Source organism: Panulirus ornatus, chromosome 30 (assembly GCF_036320965.1).
Source record: "Panulirus ornatus isolate Po-2019 chromosome 30, ASM3632096v1, whole genome shotgun sequence".
Taxonomy (NCBI): domain Eukaryota; kingdom Metazoa; phylum Arthropoda; class Malacostraca; order Decapoda; family Palinuridae; genus Panulirus; species Panulirus ornatus.
In genome coordinates this window covers 18,741,626-18,757,767 of record NC_092253.1, presented here as the reverse complement: position 1 = coordinate 18,757,767, position 16,142 = coordinate 18,741,626, and the positions used below count along the sequence as shown (strand labels likewise).

General features: G+C 45.8%; 1 protein-coding gene across 2 annotated transcripts in view; it reads right to left on the bottom strand.

Annotated features, from left to right (window-relative positions):
* The window catches only part of LOC139758437 (uncharacterized), a 247,495-nt gene that overhangs the window by 74,268 nt on the left and 157,085 nt on the right, over positions 1-16,142 (bottom strand). Inside the window, exon 3 of one of the 2 annotated variants that reach the window (XM_071679842.1) lies at positions 3,738-3,835. The exons of the other annotated variant lie outside the window; for it this stretch is intronic. The gene's annotated coding sequence lies outside the window, so the exon portion shown is untranslated. The remainder of the gene's footprint in view (positions 1-3,737; positions 3,836-16,142) is intronic. 2 annotated transcript variants of the gene reach the window in all.

The window sequence follows — 16,142 nt, the reverse complement described above, 5'->3', positions numbered from 1 at the left end:
CGTATATGTGCGCGCGTGGGCGTTTATGCATATACAAGTATGGAAAGAATCACAATTTTGCGCGTGATCAAGATACTGCGATGAGTCCACGGGGAAAATGAAACACGATAAGTTCCCAAGAGCCCTTTCGTGTAATAATCACATCATCTGAAGCGTTCGCGAGGTAGCGCAAGAAAACAGACAAAAGAATGGCCCAACCCACCCACATACACATGTATATACATACAAGTCCACACACGCAAATATACATACCTATACATCTCAATGTATACATATATATACACACACAGACATATACATATATACACATGTACATAATTCATACTATCTGCCCTTATTCATTCCCATCGCCACCCCGCCACACATGGAATAACAGCCCCCTCCCCTCCTCATGTGTTCGAGGTAGCGCTAGGAAAGACAACAAAGGCCCCATTCGTTCACACTCAGTCTCTAGCTGTCATGTAATAATGCACCGAAAACACAGCTCCCTTTCCACATCCAGGCCCCACAGAACTTTCCATGGTTTACTCCAGACGCTTCACATGCCCTGGTTCAATCCATTGACAGCACGTCGACCCCGGTATACCACATCGTTCCAATTCACTCTATTCCTTGCACGCCTTTCACCCTCCTGCATATTCAACCCCCGATCACTCAAAATCTTTTTCACTCCATCTTTCCACCTCCAATTTGGTCTCCCACTTCTCCTCGTTCCCTCCACCTCTGACACATATATCCTCTTGATCAATCTTTCCTCACTCATTCTCTCCATGTGACCAAACCATTTCAAAACACCCTCTTCTGCTCTCAACCACACTCTTTTTGTTACCATACATCTCTCTTACCCTATTATTACTTACTTGATCAAACCACCTCACACCACATATTGTCCTCAAACATCTCATTTCCAGCACATCCACCCTCCTCCGCACAACTCCATCCATAGCCCACGCCTCGCAACCATACAACATTGTTGGAACCACTATTCCTTCAAACATACCCATTTTTGCTTTCCGAGATAATGTTCTCGACTTCCACACATTCTTCAAGGCTCCCAGAATTTTCGCCCCCTCCCCCACCCTATGATTCACTTCCGCTTCCATGGTTCCATCCGCTGCCAAATCCACTCCCAGATATCTAAAACACTTTACTTCCTCCAGTTTTTCTCTATTCAAACTTACCTCCCAATTGACTTGACCCTTAACCCTACTGTACCTAATAACCTTGCTATTATTCACATTTACCCTCAACTCTCTTCTTTCACACACTTTACCAAACTCAGTCACCAGCTTCTGCAGTTTCTCACATGAATCAGCCACCAGCGCTGTATCATCAGCGAACAACAACTGACTCACTTCCCAAGCTCTCTCATCCACAACAGACTGCATAGTTGCCCCTCTTTCCAAAACTCTTGCATTCACCTCCCTAACAACCCCATCCATAAACAAATTAAACAACCATGGAGACATCACACACCCCTGCCGCAAACCTACATTTACTGAGAACTAGTCACTTTCCTCTCTTCCTATACGTACACATGCCTTACATCCTCGATAAAAACTTTTCACTGCTTCTTACAACTTGCCTCCCACACCATATATTCTTAATACCTTCCACAGAGCATCTCTATCAACTCTATCATATGCCTTCTCCAGATCCACAAATGCTACATGCAAATCCATTTGCTTTTCTAAGTATTTCTCACATACATTCTTCAAAGCAAACACCTGATCCACACATCCTCTACCACTTCCGAAACCACACTGCTCTTCCCCAATCTGATGCTCTGTACATGCCTTCACCCTCTCAATCAATACCCTCCCATATAATTTACCAGGAATACTCAACAAACTTATACCTCTGTAATTTGAGCACTCACTCTTATCCCCTTTGCCTTTGTACAATGGCACTATGCAAGCATTCCGCCAATCCTCAAGCACCTCACCATGAATCATACATACATTAAATAACCTTATCAACCAGTCAACAATACAGTCACCCCCTTTTTTAATAAATTCAACTGCAATACCATCCAAACCCGCTGCCTTGCCGGCTTTCATCTTCCGCAATGCTTTTACTACCTCTTCTCTGTTTACCAAATCATTTTTCCTAACCCTCTCACTTTGCACACCACCTCGACCAAAACACCCTACATCTGCCACTCTATCATCAAACATATTCAACAAACCTTCAAAATACTCACTCCATCTCCTTCTCACATCACCACTACTGTATATATATATATATATATATATATATATATATATATATATATATATATATATATATATATATATATATATATATATATGTGTGTGTGTGTGTGTGTGTGTGTGTGTGTGTGTGTGTGTGTGTGTGTGTGTGTGCGCTTGACACACTGAATGATGCAACATCACCATACTTGACACAAGAATGGAACACTGCCATACTTGGTGAGGCCACACTGCCATAGTTGGTGAGCCAACACTGCCATACTTGGTGAGGCAATACTGTCATACATGGCGAAGCAACACTGCCATAGGTGGCGAGGCAACACTCCCATACTTGGTGAAGCAACACTGCCATACTTGGTGAGGCAACACTGCCATAGTTGGAGAGCCAACACACTGCCATACTTGGTATGACAACACTGCCATAGGTGGTGAGGCAACCCTGCCATACTTGGTGAGGCAACACTGCCATACTTGGTGAAGCAACACTGCCATACTTGGTGAGGCAACACTGCCATACTTGGTAAGGCAACACTGCCATAGGTGGTGAGGCAACACTGCCATGCTTGGTGAGGCAACACTGCCATACTTGGTGAAGCAACACTGCCATACTTGGTGAAGCAACACTGCCATACTTGGTGAGGCAACACTGCCATACTGGCTTCCCTCCCAGTGTGGTGCCAACACTGCCTGGCTTCCCTCCCAGCGTGGTGCCAACACTGCCTGGCTTCCCTCCCAATGTGGTGCCAAAACTGCCTGGCTTCCCTCTCAGTATTGTGCCAACTCTGCCTGGCTTCCCTCCCAGCGTGGTGCCAACACTGCCTGGCTTCCCTCCCAGCGTGGTGCCAACACTGCCTGGCTTCCCTCCCAGCGTGGTGCCAACACTGCCTGGCTTCCCTCCCAATGTGGTGCCAACACTGCCTGGCTTCCCTCTCAGTATTGTGCCAACTCTGCCTGGCTTCCCTCCCAGTGTGGTGCCAACACTACCTGGCTTCCCTCCCAGTGTGGTGCCAACGCTGCCTGGCTTCCCTCCCAGTATTGTGCCAACACTGCCTGGCTTCCCTCCCAGCGTGGTGCCAACACTACCTGGCTTCCCTCCCACTGTGGTGCCAACACTACCTGGCTTCCCTCCCAGTGTGGTGCCAACACTGCCTGGTTTCCCTCCCAGTGTGGTGCCAACACTGCCTGGTTTCCCTCCCAGTGTGGTGCCAACACGACCTAGCTTCACTCCCAGTGTGGTGTCAATAATACCGTACCTGGCCTGTGTGTCAGGTGGTGTCACATATGCTGTCACCTTTGCAGCCAGGCACGACCCAAGGCGGGGGGCTGTCCCTGAATATGAACTGACCCCCCTCCCCCGAGTACCTGGTGAGGACAAGGTCTCTGGTTTGGTGTTCTTAACAGACACATCCCGTTCTACCCAGCAGCGAGTCATAAGAGAAAGGAAAGTAGAACACAAAAGCTTTTTCATTATTTTACGATCAATATAAGTTCAGTTAGGGTAGAAGATGAGGTGAGGCAGCTTACTGGTGCTGAAGAGGAGGAGAAGAGGTTGTGGAGGCGGCTGGCGGCCCGAGGTGATGTGGTCTTCACCTGCCTCACGACCTTCCCATTAACCTGACATCCTGTGGAAGAGACAACAAGGACATGCATTAACCTGACATCCTGTGGAAGAGACAACAAGGACATCCATTAACCAGACACCCTGTGGAAGAGACAACAAGGACATCCATTAACATGACATCCTGTGGAGAGGACAAGGATATTTGCACCACAGGTGGAGGTAATGGGAAGGAGACCCCTCTCCATCCCAGGCGGGAATAATGGGGCGACAGATACACGGAAGAGATCGTCCCTTCTAAGGGTAGAAAATGGGGAAGAGATCCTCCCCACCCAGATGGGAAACCTGGGGAGGAATAAGGAGATGTTCCCCACCCTAGGCGGAGAGATAGACATGTGTACTGGGGTGTTGATCACATGGAGGTTGGCGGACACAAGGGAGACAGATCATGCCACACCCCAGCCAGCCAACACTCCTCTCTCTCCCAGGCACACCCCAGCCAGCCAACACTCCTCTCTCTCCCAGGCACACCCCAGCCAGCCAACACTCCTCTCTCTCCCGGGCACACCCCAGCCAGCCAACACTCCTCTCTCTCTCCCAGGTAAACATGGCTCACGACGCGAGTTCAAAAGTCGAATGTTAAACTCCCTTCCGTCATATCTTCCTCTCTGTCAGCCATTAACAAACTATGGAGTATCTTAACAAGCGCAGCCCGATACCACTTGACCTGTAAGAGCGAGCCCTTAATGATCTCCCCGCCATGAAACAAGGGTCGTTACGATGACAGGCATCACGGGAGCCTACGGACAATTATAACATGAGGGGAAATGCGAGTCGTGCAAACAGTAATGTCATATGTATCAATGTCTGTTTCTCCTTTGTTCTAATACAGGAGGATGAAGCAGAGAAAGCCATATATATCCTCACTGGTCTATTATTACTGTCTATATGATAGTTATATAATGATCTCATATCATGATTTACCCACACACATCTGATCATTACAGTCACGCGCCAACCATCAGGTCAAACTGCTGCTCATACCTTGAGGACGGGGTAACTATATATATATATATATATATATATATATATATATATATATATATATATATATATATATATATATATATATATATATTGATTGATTGGTTTATTTATTTATTTTGCCTTGTCGCTGTCTCCCGCGCCTGCGAGGTAGCACAAGGAAACAGACGAAAAAAATGGCCCAACCCACCCCCACACACATGCACACACACACACATGTCCACACACGCAAACATACACACCCACACATCCCAACGTACACACATATATACACACACAGACACACACATATACACACATGCACACAATTCACACTGTCTGTCTTTATTCATTCCCATCGCCACCCCGCCACACACGGAATAACATCCCCCTCCCCCCTCATGTGCGCGAGGCAGCGCCAGGAAAAGACAACAAAGGCCCCATTCGTTCACACTCAGTCTCCAGCTATCATGCAATAATGCCCGAAACCACAGCTCCCTTTTCACATCCAGGCCCCACAGAACTTTCCATGGTTTACCCCAGACGCTTCACATGCATTGACAGCACGTCGACCCCGGTATACCACATCGATCCAATTCACTCTATTCCTTGCCCGCCTTTCACCCTCCTGCATGTTCAGGCCCCGATCACTTAAAATCTTTTTCACTCCATCTTTCCACCTCCAATTTGGTCTCCCACTTCTCCTCGTTCCCTCCACCTCCGACACATATATCCTCTTGGTCAATCTTTCCTCACTCATTCTCTCCATGTGCCCAAACCATTTCAAAACACCCTCTTCTGCTCTCTCAACCACGCTCTTTTTATTTCCACACATCTCTCTTACCCTTACATTACTTACTCGATCAAACCACCTCACACCACATATTGTCCTCAAACATCTCATTTCCAGCACATCCACCCTCCTGCGCACAACTCTATCCATAGCCCACGCCTCGCAACCATACAACATTGTTGGAACCACTATTCCTTCAAACATACCCATTTTTGCTTTCCGAGATAATGTTCTCGACTTCCACACATTCTTCAAGGCTCCCAGGATTTTCGCCCCCTCCCCCACCCTATGATTTACTTCCGCTTCCATGGTTCCATCCGCTGCCAGATCCACTCCCAGATATCTAAAACACTTTACTTCCTCCAGTTTTTCTCCATTCAAACTTACCTCCCAATTGACTTGACCCTCAACCCTACTGTACCTAATAACCTTGCTCTTATTCACATTTACTCTTAACTTCCTTCTTTCATACACTTTACCAAACTCAGTCACCAGCTTCTGCAGCTTCTCACATGAATCAGCCACCAGCGCTGTATCATCAGCGAACAACAACTGACTCACTTATATATATATATATATATATATATATATATATATATATATATATATATATATATATATATATATATATATATTCTTTTTCTTTTCATACACATTTGCCTTATCCCGCGTTAGCGAGGTAAAGAACAGAGGAGTGAGTTTTAGAAGGTATATCCTCACTTGGCCCATGTCTCCGTTCCTTTTTTTTTTGGAAAATTGTGTATTGTTACGATGCTAGCGAGGTCGCCAATGAGTTTGTTACTATCCTGGCAAGGTCGCCAATCTTCCCATTTCTTGTTAGTATCCTGGTAGGGTCGTCAACTTAACTGACGCCCTTGCCAGGATAATAACAAGTTCATTGGCGACCCTCGCTAAGATCGTCACAAGAAATTGGGCTTGGTATGAAGGCTAAGCCCAGACAGATTGCCCCATCACTGAGAAGGAGCATTTTGTTTTGTTATTTGCATTATAACACCTTCTGTATATTTGTGCCCTTCATCTTAGTGAGTACTGACTACCAACCCCCTTAAAAATGTGAACAAGTTCCGCGGGTGGGAGTCAGAGGCGAACTACTTGGGCCTTGTTCCTTCAAAGTACAATTCAGAGGTTTAGATTATTGCCGGCACACCTAATTCTTCCTCAGGTAACGCTGTCACGTGACCCCAGGGTCAACCATGAGGTCATGCCCGGGAAAGGTGGACGCCTTTTCATCCTCGCTGCGTCTTCAGAGATGAGGGCCATCAGAGATGAGGGCCGGACCTTAGGCCTCCAGCCAACCCCAGTCAGAATGAGGGCGTGACAATCAGTTTTTTTTTTGACCCATCAAGAGTAATTGTGGTCATTCCTAACTATCGTAGCCGAAAGGTCAGGGTGGGGCTGGCCGCCCTTCGAAATAAAAGGCCCTGACGACTGCTTGGCTGTGATTCCTTCAGCCATCACGACCCCAGCAGGTAATGTAAGTTTTCCTTGTCTGAAACCCCGTAGCCAACGCTGCCCTAGATTGTAAGATGTCAGACTGTGTCGTGTCTGGTCTGAGTGTAACAATGTATCATAACTTTGTCAGATAATTCCCCATCGAATAAGTGTCCATCGAATAAGTGTATCTTGCATCATGTTTCTGTAGTCAAATGGCCATAAAGGAAAGAGATCTCCTAGTTTAAAATCTTACCTGGAATGTAAAATGTTGAATGTTAAGTGTTAACGAATATATTTGTACCCCATCAATGTGCTTTTGTTATCTTGTACTCTTTGTTTCTTGTATCATATGTAGATTTAACCCTGGTGTTTACTTTCATCCCATAACGTTAAGATAGCGTTATCCAGTGTACATCGCTGACCCCTGCTTCAGCCACGCAGCGACAGGAAAACAGGCAAAGAAATCCAATACGTTCACACTCAGTCTCTAGCTGTCTTATGCAATGCACCGGAACCACAGCTCCCTATCCACATCCAGGCCCCACTGACCTTTCCATGGTTTACCCCAAACGTTTCACATGCCCTGGTTCAGTCCTTTGACAGCACGTCGACCCCAGTATGCCACATCGTTCAAATTCACTCTAATGCTTGCACGCCTTTCACCCTCCTGTACCTTCAGGCACCGATCGTTCAAAATCTTTTTCACTCCACCCTTCCACCTCCAGTTTGGTCTCCCGCTTCTCCTTGTTCTCTCCACCTCTGATACATATATCCTCTTTTGTCAATCTTTCCTCACCCATTCTCTCCCTGTGTCCAAACCATTTCAACCCTCTTCTGCTCTCACAATCACACTCTTTTTATTTATACACATCTTTCTCACCCTTTCATTACTCGATCAAACCACCTCACACCACATATTGTCCCCAGACATTTCATTTCCAGCACATCCACCCTCCTCCGTACAACCCTGTCTATAGCCCATGCCTCGCAACCATATAACATTATTGGAACCACAATTTCTTCAAACATACCCATCTTTGCTCTCCGAGATAACGTTCTGGCCTTCCACAATTCTTCATCGCTCCCAGAACCTTCGACCCCTTCCCCACCATGCGACTCACTTCCGCTTCCATGGTTCCACTTGATGCTAAGTCCACTCCCAGATATCTAAAACACTTCGCTTCCTCCAATTTTTCTCCGTTCAAACTTACCTCCCATGAGAAAGGTGGGAGGTGGGCAGATTAGAAAGGGTAGTGAATGGTGGGATGAAGAGGTAAGATTGTTAGTGAAAGAGAAGAAAGAGGCGTTTGAACGATTTTTGCAGGGAAGTAGTGCGAATGACTGGGAGATGTATAAAAGAAAGAGGCAGGAGATCAAGAGAAAGGCGAAAGAGGTGAAAAAGAGGGCAAATTAGAGTTGGGGTGAGAGAGTATCATTAAATTTTAGGGAGAATAAAAAGATGATTTGGAAGGAGGTAAATAAAGTGCGTAATAGAGAACATCGGTGAAGGGGGGTAATCGGGAGGTAATAACAAGTAGCGGTGAAGCGAGGAGATGGAGTAAGTATTTGAAGGCTAACTGAATGCGTTTGTTGAGAAAGTGGTGTTTTGTTCGAGGTGGTGTGCGAAGTGAGAGGGTAAGGGAGAAGGTTTGATGAACAGAGAAGAGGTAGTGAAAGCATTGCGGAATATGAAAGCCGGCGAGTTTGGATGGTATTGCAGAAGAATTTATCAAAAAAAGGGAGTGACTGTGTTGTTTACTGGTTGGTAAGGATATTCAACGTATGTATGGTTCATGGTGAAGTGCCTGAGGATTGGAGGAATGCATGCATAGTACCATTGTACAAAGGCAAAGGGGATAAAGATGAATGTTCAAATTACAGAGGTATAAGTTTGTTGAGTATTCCTGGCAAATCATATGGGAGGATATTGACTGAGTGGGTCAAGGCATGTACAGAGCATCAGATTGGGGAAGAGCAGTGTGGTTTCAGAAGTGGTAGAGGATGTGTGGATCAGGTGTTTGCTTTGAAGAATGTATGTGAGAAATACTCAGAAAAACAGATGAATTTGTATGTAGCATTTATGGATCTGGAGAAGGAATATGATAAGAGTTGATAGAGATGCTTTGTGAAGGATATTAAGAGTATATTGCGCGGGAGGAAAATTGCTAGAAGCAGTGAAAAGTTTTTATCAAGGATGTAAGACATGTGCACGAGTAGGAAGAGAGGAAAGTGATTGGTTCCCAGTGAATGTCGGTTTACTGCAGGGGTGCGTGATGACTCCATGGCTGTTCAATTTGTTTATGGATGGGGTAGTTAGGGAGGTGAATGCAAGAGTTTCGGAGAGAGGGCGAGTATGCAATCTGTTGTGGAGGAGAGGCCTAGGGAAGTGAGTCAGTTGTTGTTCGCTGATGATACAGCGCTGATGGCTGATTCGGGTGAGAAACTGCAGAAGTAGGTGACTGAATTTGGTAAAGTGTGTGAAAGGAGAAAGCTGAGAGTAAATGTGAATAAGAGCAAGGTTATTAGGTACAGTAGGGTTGAGGGACAAGTAAATTGGGAGGTAAATTTGAATAGAGAAAAACTGGAGGAAGTGAAGTGTTTTAGATATCTGGGAGTAGATTTAGCAGCGGATGGCACCATGGAAGCGGAAGTGAATCACATGGTGGGGGAGAGGGCGAAGGTTCTGGGAGCGTTGAAGAATGCATGGAAGGCGAGAACGTTATCTTGGAGAGCAAAAACGGATATGTATAAAGGAATAGTGGTTCCAACAATGTTATATGGTAAGGAGGCAGGGGCTATAGATGAGGTTGTGCGGAGGAGGGTGGATGTGTTGGAAATGATATGTTTGAGGACAATATGTGGTGTGAGGTGGTTTGATCGAGTGAGTAATGAAAGGGTGAGAAAGATGTGTATAAACATAAAGAGTGTGGTTGAGAGAGCAGAAGAGGGGTGTATTGAAATGGTTTGGTCACATGGAGAAAATGAGTGAGGAAAGATTGACAAAGAGGATATATGTGTAAGAGGTGGAGGGAACGAGGAGAAGTGGGAGACCAAATTGGAGGTGGAAGGATGGAGTGAAAAAGATTTTTGAGTGATCGGGGACTGAACATACAGGAGGATGAAAGGCGTGCAAGGAATAGAGTGAATTGGAATAATGTGGTATACCGGGGCCGGGATGTGGAAAGGGAGCTGTGATCCTTTCCAATATATATATATATATATATATATATATATATATATATATATATATATATATATATATTATCCCTGGGGATAGGGAAGAAAGAATACTTCTCTCGTATTCCCTGCGTGTCGTAGAAGGCGACTAAAAGGGAAGGGAGCGGGGGGCTGGAAATCCTCCCCTCTCGTTTTTTTTTTTAATTTTCCAAAAGAAGGAACAGAGAAGGGGGTCAGGTGAGGGTATTCCCTAAAAGGCCCAGTCCTCTGTTCTTAACGCTACCTCGCTATCGCGGGAAATGGCGAATAGTAAGAAAATATATATATATATATATATATATATATATATATATATATATATATATATATATATATATATATATATATACAAACCAAGACACAACTGTCTTCCCTGGCTTGGGTGAAAACCTAACGGATAGGTTGAGCTAATGTACACACGTGTGTGTGTTTGTGAGTGTGTGTGTGACACTTATGTAGAGATGGCAGGCCTCTTATGTACGCACACAAGCTACACGCACACGGTAGAGGTAGGGAGGGAGGTATAGTGAAACACCCAAGATGTGGAGCATGCTCGACTAGGGTTCACACAAGCTTCGGTTACTAACCAGACCCTCAACATAAACCAGTTCCGGTGATAGATCATATGATGACGTCACGTGATGACGTAACACGTGATGCCAGTTATGTCCACGTCTCATCTGTAAACAACTCTCACATTGATGACTGACCTTCAAAACACGTCGTTCCATATCAAATATTGATCAGCAGTCAGGTTTGCACATCATGAATAGTGATCGTGGATGAATGTTTCATAACATTAAGTGAACCCGACACTTGTATACCCACCAACCACATGTTGTCATTAGTCGAGTCTCATAATGTTTCGATAGGTTTAACTTATCATCGGACAAAACAGGGAAGTTAATTGTGTCTTACACTGTGCATGTTTATACTTGCTGCCCTTCATTCATTCCCGGCGCCACCCCGCGCCATAGGAAACAACATCGCCACCCCCTGCGTCAGTGAGGTAGCGCCAGGAAACATACGAAGAAAGGATACATCCGTTCATACTCAGTCTCTCGTAGCTGTTACGCGTAATGCACCGAAACCACAGCTCCCTTTCCACATCCAGGCCCCACAGACCTTTCCATGGTTTACCCCAGGACGCTTCACATGCCCTGGTTCAGTCCACTAACAGCATGTAGACGATGTAGAACAAGAGACAGTAAGGTATTTCAGGAGACCAACTGAAGACACTGAAGGGTTTCAGAAGAGGTTAGGTTATGCACGAGACAATAATGGGCTTATGGAAGATATTGGTACTCCTGTATAATGGTTGGTTGTACAGATATTCATAACTACTGGCAAGAATCATTTTCCTTATTGACTTACTGAGCCAGTTATCAAAACTTAGGTGAAAGTCCAAAGATAATACAAATCATCATATACAAATAAATAGATCCACTGACAATGAACTGATACATACAACTTTTATTAAATTCCTCGTAGCCAATATGAAATCACCCACTACTTGTGGCACAATGTTATGGACAGCAATTATATAGCTTCGCTTCTCTGTATCTCAATAACAACTTTCTCCTGGGTCAGCAGGAGACACAGCGCAGCCCGAGGCTTCGTAAGTTAATCAGTTATTCTGTGTTCGTCTCAGTGGCCACTGAAGCGGCAGCGTATGGCGCTACGGCCCGCCCACTGAGGGGTCAGAAAGTGAGTAAGTTGACATGGAAATGAGGACAACATGAACACAACCCATGACATAACACGAACACAACCCATGACGTAACACGAACACAACCCATGACATACACAACACGAACACAACCCATGACATAACACGTACACGACCCATGACATACACAACACGAACACAACCCATGACATACACAACACGAACACAACCCATGACATACACAACATGAACACAACCCATGACATACACAACACGAACACAACTCATGACATACACAACACGAACACAACCCATGACATACACAACACGAACACAACCCATAACATACACAACACGAACACAACCCATGATATACTCAACACGAACACAACCCATGACATACACAACACGAACACAACCCATGACATACTCAACACGAACACAACCCATGACATACACAACACGAACACAACCCATGACATACACAACACGAACACAACCCATGACATACTCAACACGAACACAACCCATGATATACACAACACGAACACAACCCATGATATACTCAACACGAACACAACCCATGATATACACAACACGAACACAACCCATAACATACACAACACGAACACAACCCATGACATACACAACACGAACACAACCCATGACATACACAACACGAACACAACCCATGACATACACAACACGAACACAACCCATGACATACTCAACACGAACACAACCCATGACATACACAACACGAACACAACCCATAACATACACAACACGAACACAACCCATGATATACACAACACGAACACAACCCATGACATACACAACACAAAAACCCATGACATACACAACGCGAACACAACCCATGACATACACAACACGAACACAACCCATGACATACACAACACGAACACAACCCATGATACGCAACACAAACACAATCCATGACACACACAACACGAAAACAACCCATGACATATACAACACAACCCATGACATACACAACACGAACACAACCCTTGACACACAACATGAACACAACCCATGACATACATAACACGAAGACAACCCGTAACACATAACACGAACACAACCCATAACACACAACACAAACACAACCCATGACATACACAACACGAACACAACCCATAACACACAAAACGAACACAACCCATGACATACATAACACGAGCACAACCCAAGACATACACAACACGAACACAACCCATGACATACACAACACGAACACAACCCATAACATACACAACACGAACACAATCCATGACATACTCAACACGAACACAACCCATGACATACTCAACACGAACACAACCCATGACATACTCAACACGAACACAACCCATGACATACACAACACGAACACAACCCATGACACACAACACGAACAACACCCATTGACATACACAACACGAACAACCCATGAATACACAACGAACACAACTACAACACAACACAAACACCGAATAACACACACAACCCTAACATACACAACACACAACCCATACAAACAACCCCATACAACACAACAAATACACAACACGACAACCATGACCATGACAACCACGAACACAACCCATAACAACACAACCGAACACAACCAGACATGACAACACGACACAACCCATGACAGTTCACAACACGACATGACCCATGGAATACACAACACGAGTCAAACCTATGAGTACGCAATACGGACACAACTGACTGACGTACAGTGACGGTACCATGACTGTGGCGTTACAACTGGTCATGACTGTGGGTTACAGTGGGTCATAACTGTGGGTTACAGTGGGTCATGACTGTGGTTACAGTGGTCATGACTGTGGGTTACAGTGGGTCATGACTGTGGGTTACAGTGGGTCATAACTGTGGGTTACAGTGGGTCATAAACTGTGGGTTACAGTGGGTCATAACTGTGGTTACAGTGGGTCATGACTGTGGGTTACAGTGGGTCATGACTGTGGGTTACAGTGGGTCATGACTGTGGGTTACAGTGGGTCATGACTGTGGGTTACAGTGGGTCATGACTGTGGGTTACAGTGGGTCATAACTGTGGGTTACAGTGGGTCATAACTGTGGGTTACAGTGGGTCATGACTGTGGGTTACAGTGGGTCATGACTGTGGGTTACAGTGGGTCATAACTGTGGGTTACAGTGGGTCATGACTGTGGGTTACAGTGGGTCATGACTGTGGGTTACAGTGGGTCATAACTGTGGGTTACAGTGGGTCATAACTGTGGGTTACAGTGGGTCATAACTGTGGGTTACAGTGGGTCATGACTGTGGGTTACAGTGGGTCATGACTGTGGGTTACAGTGGGTCATGACTGTGGGTTACAGTGGGTCATAACTGTGGGTTACAGTGGGTCATAACTGTGGGTTACAGTGGGTCATGACTGTGGGTTACAGTGGGTCATAACTGTGGGTTACAGTGGGTCATAACTGTGGGTTACAGTGGGTCATAACTGTGGGTTACAGTGGGTCATGACTGTGGGTTACAATGGGTCATGACTGTGGGTTACAGTGGGTCATGACTGTGGGTTACAGTGGGTCATAACTGTGGGTTACAGTGGGTCATGACTGTGGGTTACAGTGGGTCATGACTGTGGGTTACAGTGGGTCATGACTGTGGGTTACAGTGGGTCATGACTGTGGGTTACAGTGGGTCATGACTGTGGGTTACAGTGGGTCATGACTGTGGGTTACAGTGGGTCATGACTGTGGGTTACAGTGGGTCATGACTGTGGGTTACAGTGGGTCATGACTGTGGGTTACAGTGGGTCATGACTGTGGGTTACAGTGGGTCATAACTGTGGGTTACAGTGGGTCATGACTGTGGGTTACAGTGGGTCATAACTGTGGGTTACAGTGGGTCATGACTGTGGGTTACAGTGGGTCATGACTGTGGGTTACAGTGGGTCATAACTGTGGGTTACAGTGGGTCATAACTGTGGGTTACAGTGGGTCATGACTGTGGGTTACAGTGGGTCATGACTGTGGGTTACAGTGGGTCATAACTGTGGGTTACAGTGGGTCATAACTGTGGGTTACAGTGGGTCATGACTGTGGGTTACAGTGGGTCATGACTGAGTTACAGTGGGTCATAACTGTGGGTTACAGTGGGTCATAACTGTGGGTTACAGTGGGTCATAACTGTGGGTTACAGTGGGTCATGACTGTGGGTTACAGTGGGTCATAACTGTGGGTTACAGTGGGTCATGACTGTGGGTTACAGTGGGTCATGACTGTGGGTTACAGTGGGTCATGACTGTGGGTTACTGTGGGTCATGACTGTGGGTTACAGTGGGTCATGACTGTGGGTTACAGTGGGTCATGACTGTGGGTTACAGTGGGTCATAACTGTGGGTTACAGTGGGTCATGACTGTGGGTTACAGTGGGTCATAACTGTGGGTTACAGTGGGTCATGACTGTGGGTTACAGTGGGTCATAACTGTGGGTTACAGTGAGTCATAACTGTGGGTTACAGTGGGTCATAACTGTGGGTTACAGTGGGTCATGACTGTGGGTTACAGTGGGTCATAAATGTGGGTTACAGTGGGTCATAACTGTGGGTTACAGTGGGTCATGACTGAGAGTTACAGTGGGTCATAACTGTGGGTTACAGTGGGTCATAACTGTGGGTTACAGTGGGTCATGACTGTGGGTTACAGTGGGTCATGACTGTGGGTTACAGTGCGTCATAACTGTGGGTTACAGTGGGTCATAACTGTGGGTTACAGTGGGTCATGACTGTGGGTTACAGTGGGTCATAACTGTGGGTTACAGTGGGTCATGACTGTGGGTTACAGTGGGTCATAACTGTGGGTTACAGTGGGTCATAACTGTGGGTTACAGAGGGTCATGACTGTGGGTTACAGTGGGTGGGATGGGGCTGATTTTGTTGCGGTGTGCACTACGAGGTCGTATGGGCTTAGCGTACTTTTGGCGTTCAAACGTAACTCTGGGACAAGGGATCTCAGGTGACAAGATGTGACGGTGGCTGAGTGGTACGGTAACCTGCAGGATGTGGCCCATCCACATGATGGGTGCGGGGTGCTCAATGGAACAGTGTGATGAGAAACTCCGGTAAGAGGAACCTAGGATGATTTTGTATGTCCTTCTCTGTACTCTTGCTAGCAGCAGCAGCAGCAATTAGTGTGAGGTAGACAGGAACCAGCACAT